Source organism: Morone saxatilis, unplaced genomic scaffold, assembly GCF_004916995.1.
Source record: "Morone saxatilis isolate NCDOM2014 unplaced genomic scaffold, NCSU_SB_2.0 Contig24, whole genome shotgun sequence".
In the NCBI taxonomy this organism is placed as follows: Eukaryota; Metazoa; Chordata; class Actinopteri; family Moronidae; genus Morone; species Morone saxatilis.
Window position 1 is genome coordinate 21771172 of NW_023339807.1, and position 8129 is coordinate 21779300.

The 8129-nt window shown below is 39.9% G+C and overlaps 1 long non-coding RNA gene across 1 annotated transcript in view; it reads right to left on the bottom strand.

Annotated features, from left to right (window-relative positions):
* LOC118335766 overlaps nt 1-8129 on the bottom strand; it is a 15504-nt gene that overhangs the window by 6437 nt on the left and 938 nt on the right. The window contains exons 2-3 of the long non-coding RNA XR_004797075.1: nt 6161-6191; nt 4496-4569 (exon numbers count right to left, since the gene is read on the bottom strand). This is a non-coding gene — a long non-coding RNA (uncharacterized LOC118335766). The remainder of the gene's footprint in view (nt 1-4495; nt 4570-6160; nt 6192-8129) is intronic.

Genomic DNA, 8129 nt, shown 5'->3' on the forward strand with positions numbered 1-8129 from the left:
GTGTGTGTGAGAAAGAGAAAGAGAAAGGAAGAGGTTAGAGAGAAGAGAAGGTCCTGTGTGGGTCTATATGTACTGCTATTGTATGTGTTTGTTTCTATGAAGAGAAAAGTAACTTTGTCTGTTTTTGTGCATGCCCCTGAGTGTTATATTGAGTGTGTGTGTGTTTGACACCAGGCCCTCAGTTTCTCTCATTACTGTGTGAGAAACACGAGTCAACTCCATCCAGACTCACCACTACACTCACACACATACAGAGCACATAAAGCCTTAAACATAATAGATTTCAAATAATATTAAGACACTGGCCGAGTGAGTGCAGCTATTTCACAACCATAAACAATCTTTATGCCCTGTGCTCTTGTGTTCTTTAGATTCTGGCTCGGCAGTCTATAATATCCACATTATATTCTGTAAAGCTGGACCTACAGTATAGTACAGTACACAGCACTATATGTAGCCTGGTGATTAAAGTTACTGTAGCTAAAGATGCTTCCAGGAATAGAAGCTCCACTGTGTGCTCTTATTTCTCAGACTCTGACAAACATTATTACCAACCTAATGTCTCTACAAAGGTTTTGATCTTTCCGTTTTGGGGCAAGGCAGTGCAATTCATAGCCAGGCTGTTTCTATCACTTTGTGTCTGGTGTGGGAGTTTAAGTCTCTTTGCTTTCAAACAGAGACATTTCAGCTGCCTGCTAGCCCGCAGCCTGTGTTTTCCAGTCCCTGCTTGTTGCACAATTACCATCACTTGCCCGGATTTAAATGGAGGCAAAAAGGGAAGATATGGAAATGTGCGGTAAGTAACTACATCCCCTGGGCTAGGGTTCAAAATCTCTAACCTCCACACTGAGTTGCCTCCACTTGCGCCATTTTGTAACCTCACTCATTCAAATTAAAGTAAAATGTTTGCGAGGAGAGATGCAAAATGGCCTCCAGAAAACAGTGGGGAGCTCATTTTGATACTATTGCAACAGGGACCCTGGAGATTCCAAAGCTAACAATAACATCAAGTGAACGTAATGGGCTCTCTCAGAACTGCCTGTCTGTAAGGAAAACACAGAGCCTGGAAATATTCCCTTCTAAAAAACAGAAAATCTGTCTGCAGTAAAGTTTATTTTTCCTGTACGGATTTCAGCTCACTGACCTGTTGTGGAGAATACACCAGTACTAATGGACTTTATACACATCCCAATTTAAACTTGCCTAACCTTCCTTCAATAATTAGTGTACATTTGATACTGTACATTTTTACTATTTTTCATTTTGCATTTGATAAATGAAAATAAATTCAATTCATTTTCAGAGTTAATTTCCCTGTATGTTCTTGTACATTGTTGTCTGTAAGTATTGCAACAGTGACTCGCGTTGGCCCTGTACTCAAGCACACTCGGTCTGAAATGAAATAATGAAGTCCTGTCCTTCAACTTTAAGGTTTTTATAGTGTGTCCATACTGAGGAATATAGGAAATGTGACTCTGTACATCAAGTCTGAATATGAGCTTTAAAGAGAGGTCTTTGTGTAAGCTCTCAGCTTCCTGTCTCTGCTGCACAAACTTTTGTTTATTGTGGTTTCATGTATATTAAAATGTAACTCTTGTCGTATATAATATGTCTTATATTAGTTGAATTTTAAAATGTGCAAACCAATGTGTACGATACAGACTGATGCCTGGATGTGAACAACCTCAGCCACTGTTTCATGTCAAATGTTCCTATTAAAGAAAAAGTGTCACTATCCAACAACATAGAGGCTGTATATCAAAGAAACTACAGCAAATGAATGCAGACAGAAAGTTATCTTGCCTCATCTCTGCTGGCCACTGAAGTTGAAAGGTTATGTTCAATGTTCAAACATTTACAGTTGACTGTTTGCTAAACTCCTCCCTCGAACAGCGATTGTCTAATCATAGGTTAGCTTACAAAATTTGGTGTCTTTTTTAGCCTTGAATGTTAAAGATATGAGATTTAAAACATTAATATAGCAGCAAACAACTGTTTTCTATGTAAATTATATAGTGGAGTAATCGTGTCCTGAGAAGAGAATGACATCACATCCCCTTTGCCTGTGTTGCTGTCGCAGCCTCTCTGTGCTTTGTTTACAAATCCGATCTGAACGGTGAGCATTTTAGTGCATGTGAGTCCCTCCGTATCCACCTGAGCTGAGCGACTGCTGTTTGCATAACAAAGACCGTATTACTGAGTTTTATTTTGTGTCCACTTTGAATGAAGTTATGATGTAATGATGTAGTCTGGTGGCGAGTGATAGCGATATTACGGCTGTTTCTGGTGAAACAAATGTCTATCTCTGTAGGATCCTTTCCATGATGTTGTCAGACATACAAACAATCTGAGCCTGTCAGCTGCAGAGAAGGCACTTTTAGTAGACATACTTTGACAGGCGCATTTGTCCCGAAGAATAAACAATCATTAAACGTCAGCCTATTTTCTCATCTAATTCAGTGAATTAGGATTCATTTTTGGTGACTGTTGGAATAGTGGACTTACAAAACAGTTTTGTTGAGTTTTATTTTGCATCTGTCCAATTTGAAGTGTGTTGGGTAAAATTAATGGTTTTATTAATGGAGTCTGGTCGGTGGTAGTTCCCATTGTTTTGGTCTAAGCTGCTGGTGCTCTAGTGCGACATCTGTAGCAGTGAATTTATTAAATATAACCTTGGATTGTGTGTTTATGACTGTGTGATCCGCTACATAACATAAGCTGGAACTGAGAGCTTTTGGGGACACAGTAATTACCTTAGAAATTCAGCAGTAGCCTACTTAAAAAGCCAGAGTTAGTTCGAGTTAGAGAATTTTATACATTCAATGAAAATGGCTATATCTAAAAAGATGATCATAAAAATGTAAGCTAAGCAGTCAAACTGGGTTATGTTAGAATGAAACAGTTTGATCTTACAGTTTTCTTTATCATACTTATGTCTAGGGCTCCTGGGAAACAGTGTTTGTTTAAGACTGTTAATAAAACCTATAAAACATATTAGATTTCCATTCCGTAGACATATGAATCGAGTCACACGCCACACTGTTGAGAGAGGAACTGTCCAAAGCTTTATTTTTAGTTATTGGTGTTGCTACAAATGTCAGTGTGATTTTTGAATGAGGTTTTCTTACCTCCTGGTTTCACTTCGGTTGTCTATGTGCTTAACAGGCATAGCAACGGTAACTAAGGGGGATGGACTGAATTCCATGACAATTGGAGAAACAGAAGATCGAAAGCCCCAGAACAGCTAGTAAATGGCCCTTGTGGAGTAGATCATTTTCTCAAATGTCCTACTGTAACTACAGTTTTGTTTAAACTTTCTGGTCGACTCTGAATGTAATTTGTAAAACTATGAAAATGCCTTGGGTATTGCTTTCTTTCTGTGTTTTACGAATAAATGATTCATGTTTTTATTATTACACTTGATGCAGAGTGTTGGCACATTGCCCAGTTTCTTGAGTCCATTTGTTACTGTGTCTATAATTTTCAATTTCATTTTCTACATTACATTACTGCACTCCAAGCCAGAGCAAGCCCAACAAAACGCACTGTAAAAAATTTAAAATGGAGGCTGTTCAATTAAAGAATAAACCCAGTTTCCTCCGGTGCACATTCCTACTTTATATGTATGCAAATAAACTCCTTCTCATTTGTTCACAATAAAACATTTCCCCCTATTAAAAAACACACAGTGGAACCATTTCTGGGCAGGATGTAAATTAGTGCCTTGTTGCTTTGGCTTTCTGGTCTTATTTTCAGCCATTTAAGTCTTGTTGACTGTTGTCCTCTATGGTGAGACATGTAATGTTCGTTTGTTGAACTCGAGCGGCTGACGGCATCTGTCGGCTGGTATTGCCACAGAGACTCTGGAGACTTGAGCGCTAACAATAACATCGTCAACACCCTCTCTGGGAGGTGATACAGCACAGCGGTTAGAGAGGGAAAGAAAGATTGAAAAAAGGAGTAGGTGGAGACCTGGAAAGTAAAGAACGAAGACAGGAGGAGAGTTTAGAGCATGCAACGAGTGATTGGAAAGTTTCCTTTTTGTTCCCCATCACCCCCTTCTCTCTCTCCCTCCCTCCCTCCCTCCCCTCCAGTCATCTATTCCATCATTTTGTCTTTTCTCCGCTTGCTGTTTCTCCGGAGAGAAAGTGTGTGTGTGCGTGTGTGTGTGTGTGTGTTTGTGTTAGTCAGGTTTAGTCCCGCAAGGAGCCAATTAAAACGCAGACTTGGCCATGAGCATGAGAGCCAGAGCTTGGGCGTGTGTGTTTTAAATGTATGTTTGTGTGTGTGTGTTTATGTGTCACAGTGTGTGCGTGTGTGTGTGAGTGTGTGTGCGTGCGTGCGTGTCACAATGTGCATGTATGTGTTTTCTCAATACACCCTTCTCCCCGCTCCCACCAGAAAACAAAAACAACAGCTGTGAAAGGAATAATACCTAGAGGAAATGGTAGGGAAAAATTGCCAATCACACACACAAACACACAAACATACACACCTTGTCATGATGTTCATCCAGATACTCCCTCACAGTTGCTAACGCCTCGTGCACAGCCTGCTCAGGTGGATATCCTGTACCATCACACACAAAAAAGCAAAAATAACCACACAATTTACAAGAACAGGTGCAGTGACACATCTGTGTGTTTGCATTAGGTCGCTGTCTGCTCTGTTTTTTTGTTTTCTCCACGACAGGTATGTGTTCTTCTCTCCACTATTCTAACACTCCATGTTTTGTGTTTTCTCACTTCCTCTCATTCCCGACTCGCCTATTCCGGCGAGATGCAGGCACAGCACACTTGTTGGTTACGAGGAGACAGATGGAGAAAAACTACTGTGCTTCTTCTATATTCATTCAGCGGTCAGAGACCTTTCAATGCAGGAAAATTATCCCCACTGCTGCAAACGCAACACAAAGGCAGTAAAAATCATCATCTGGCCAAACAAACACATGGAGTGTGATTATGCAGTAATTATTCCATACATCAGGAGAGAGGGCTCATAATGTAAACGTAGGGGGAATACATGAGAGTGCAAATTATCACTGAACAATGTTTCAGCATCAAGACAAAAGATACACACATGCAGCATTCACACTACGAGGGATGTAATGTACATTTACTGCGTGATATAAATAACAGACATTTCCATAACTAATGTTAGTCAAGTAGTTGTTTTCATCATGAATAAGCATATTTCAAATGAATAAACTTTAAAGCCCTGCACAGCATCCATTCTGATCATTTGCTACAACAAGCACACAACACTTCCCAGAGAAATGAAATGTTCCTACTGAACATAATCAAGGCAGCAATTACCTGCAAAACATATTTACTATCTTTATTAGTACATTGAGTGAAGTGACCTTATGTAATTCCCAGCATTGGTCTTCCCACTAAACTGTAACCAGGTTTAATCAGCCAGGTTGATTGAAAACACCTGCGCACTACCTTGAAGTCCTCCTTCGGTTGCTCAACTGAATCTAAATGTATTTGGTTTTCAGCGCTCGACAACAAGCTCTGAGGTAGTTTGTAGCTTTACTCAAAAACAGGCCCGACGCAGAGGAAGACACGGTTAACACAACGAGTCAATCACAGCTTTGGCCTTTTCCTCTATCTAGCAACAGGGGAGAAGTGTCGACAACCAGCCCTCACACCCAAACCCACCCCGCGGAGTGTTTAAGCACTATCCTTAACTCTCTCTCCTGCCAGTGTGAAGGGGGATTACAGTCAATCTAACTCAATCTCCAGCCTAATCTATCTTAATCTGCTGGTCTTAATCCAAGGCCTTAATCTGAGAACCACCTCTGGGCTGCAGGAGATAATGTGACAAGTGGCACCCGGGTGGCTCAGCACTCTGGTTAAACAGAAAGACTGATACTGGAAACAAGCATGTGATTGAAAATGCAGCCAGTGTGCTCAGAGTATAAACACAGGCACACAGACACTGTTGCTGTTGTTGTATGGACATGGAATGTTGTTCTCTCTCACTCACCAGTTTTTCATATAAAGCCCTAAGAAGCCCATAAAACCTTGAAATAAAACTATTACAATTATAACACACACACACACTACACACAGCCACACAGCAAGATGGAAAAAAATCATGCAATTAGTTCGTGGGTTTGCAGGAGGGAACAACAACATCAAAAACAGACACTGACCGTAGATTCCAGTGGAGATGCAAGGGAAAGCCTGCAGAGTAAAGATGTCAAACAAAGTGGTTACAGTCTGTTGCTGATCACATAACAGCCCGCTTTCATCTCACTCACACACACACACACACACACACACCACACACACACACACACACACACACACCAATGCATAGAAATCACACTCTCTGTTGGATCTCGATGGAGTCTTTATCCTGATTGTTTTTTATGGCAGTCTTTCTTCTCTCTCTGATTTTCACATCTATTTAAGGACTGTCGATCATCCTCTGTTATAGAGGTCTGGTGTGGAAGGACTTCCTTCCTCAGCTACAATGTACAGCACTGTTGGGTCCTAACCAGTCATTATTATAGTAATTATAAAGGTAGGTGTTGCAAGCATCTAGAGGAAAGTATCACTCATATACTGAAAGTTATTATATTTTAATTAAAAAATGTTAAAGTTATAATCTAACACAGTTGAGTCCTGCTTGATTCTTTTGCTAGCCGCAAGTGTGGTTGAAAAAACAGCATTACATGTGATCGAACCATTATCCTATAGACCGATCAGCCATCACCTGGGCAACCTGATGGTCATAATGTTATGGCTGATCAGTGTATCTTGCTATATAATAAAGGCATAAAATGCTGTTGGTGGATTTAACTGTTGTTCCTAAGCAGCAAAGAGATCTCTTCAATTTCAATGATGTCCAGTTCAGACTACAAGCTAACATGAGCCTTCAGCTGTCTGAATTAGCCAAATCAAGAAGGAATCTTCCAAAGTCTTAGTACCTAATTCCCTCTTGCTGTCCCCTCAAATGCATCTTAGCAAGGGGACACAGACTAGAGAACCACAAAGAGGTCACTTGACTCTGAAAGACTGTAATTTTGGAAGATAGCCATCTGATTTGTCTAATTCAGATTGCTGAAGCTTCATATTAGCTTCAGCTGAACCTGAGTGCATTAAGAAACAGAACAGGGACTCACTTAAATTGAAACTGATTACTTTGTGACCAGTATGGGCAACAGGAACAGTTACATAGACCAATAACTCTTTCAATATGAACATGTGAATATTGTTAAAAGACAGATTTAAAGACAGATGTTCTGTTTGCATTAGCAAACACACCTCTCATACAGCTGTAGGAGAGCATTTGGTAAATTACAGATTTACAAAAAGTTAAATTTAAACTCATGCATGCATTGTTTCCTGTGAATCCCTCGTGAGTGAGTAGGTGATTTAAACCTAATCAGTAAGGCAAACTACCCAAATAACAATAAAATCTACTAAACAGTGAGGTAATTAATGAATGTAAACACTGAATGGTTATTGCTGAAAATGGCAACCATAAATAGTTTTAAAAATGTTTTTTTAAATGAAAATCTATGGATAATAATTGTAAGTCATTGAGATCCACGTCAGGCAGGTTCATGTTACACCACTGGTTGAGAGAAGTAGCCAGTAAACTTCAAAGTAAATCAAATCTGGCAGATTCTCAACCTGCTGTCAAATACTGCAGTATGAGCAGATGCCAGGATGCTCTCTGTGTTCGTTTGACCAGATTGCAGAGTTGGCAGCTCATATTGAGCACAGACATGACTCCTTAAAACGAAAGGTAAACAGAAAAAGTGTTAAAGAGCTTAATGGGTTTAAAGGTTATGACATTTTGAACATTAATATAGCAACAAATAACAATTTGCTATAGTTAAGAAACGTCACTCTCCCTCTGTGTGTGTTGTTCTCTGAACCTCTATGTTCGTTGTTTATACAGGCGGGAGTGTGTGCATGCAAGTCCTTCTGTGTGCAACTGCTGAAGAGAGCGACAGCAGTTTCTTTTCAGGTCTAACTCAATGAATTAAAGATTTATTGGGACCAAACCAGAGGTGGAGATTGTTGGAACAGTGGAAGGACTAACAAAGACACAAAGAAAAGAGTTTATTTTGTTTTCATCCAGTCTGAATGATGTTATGATGTGACCAT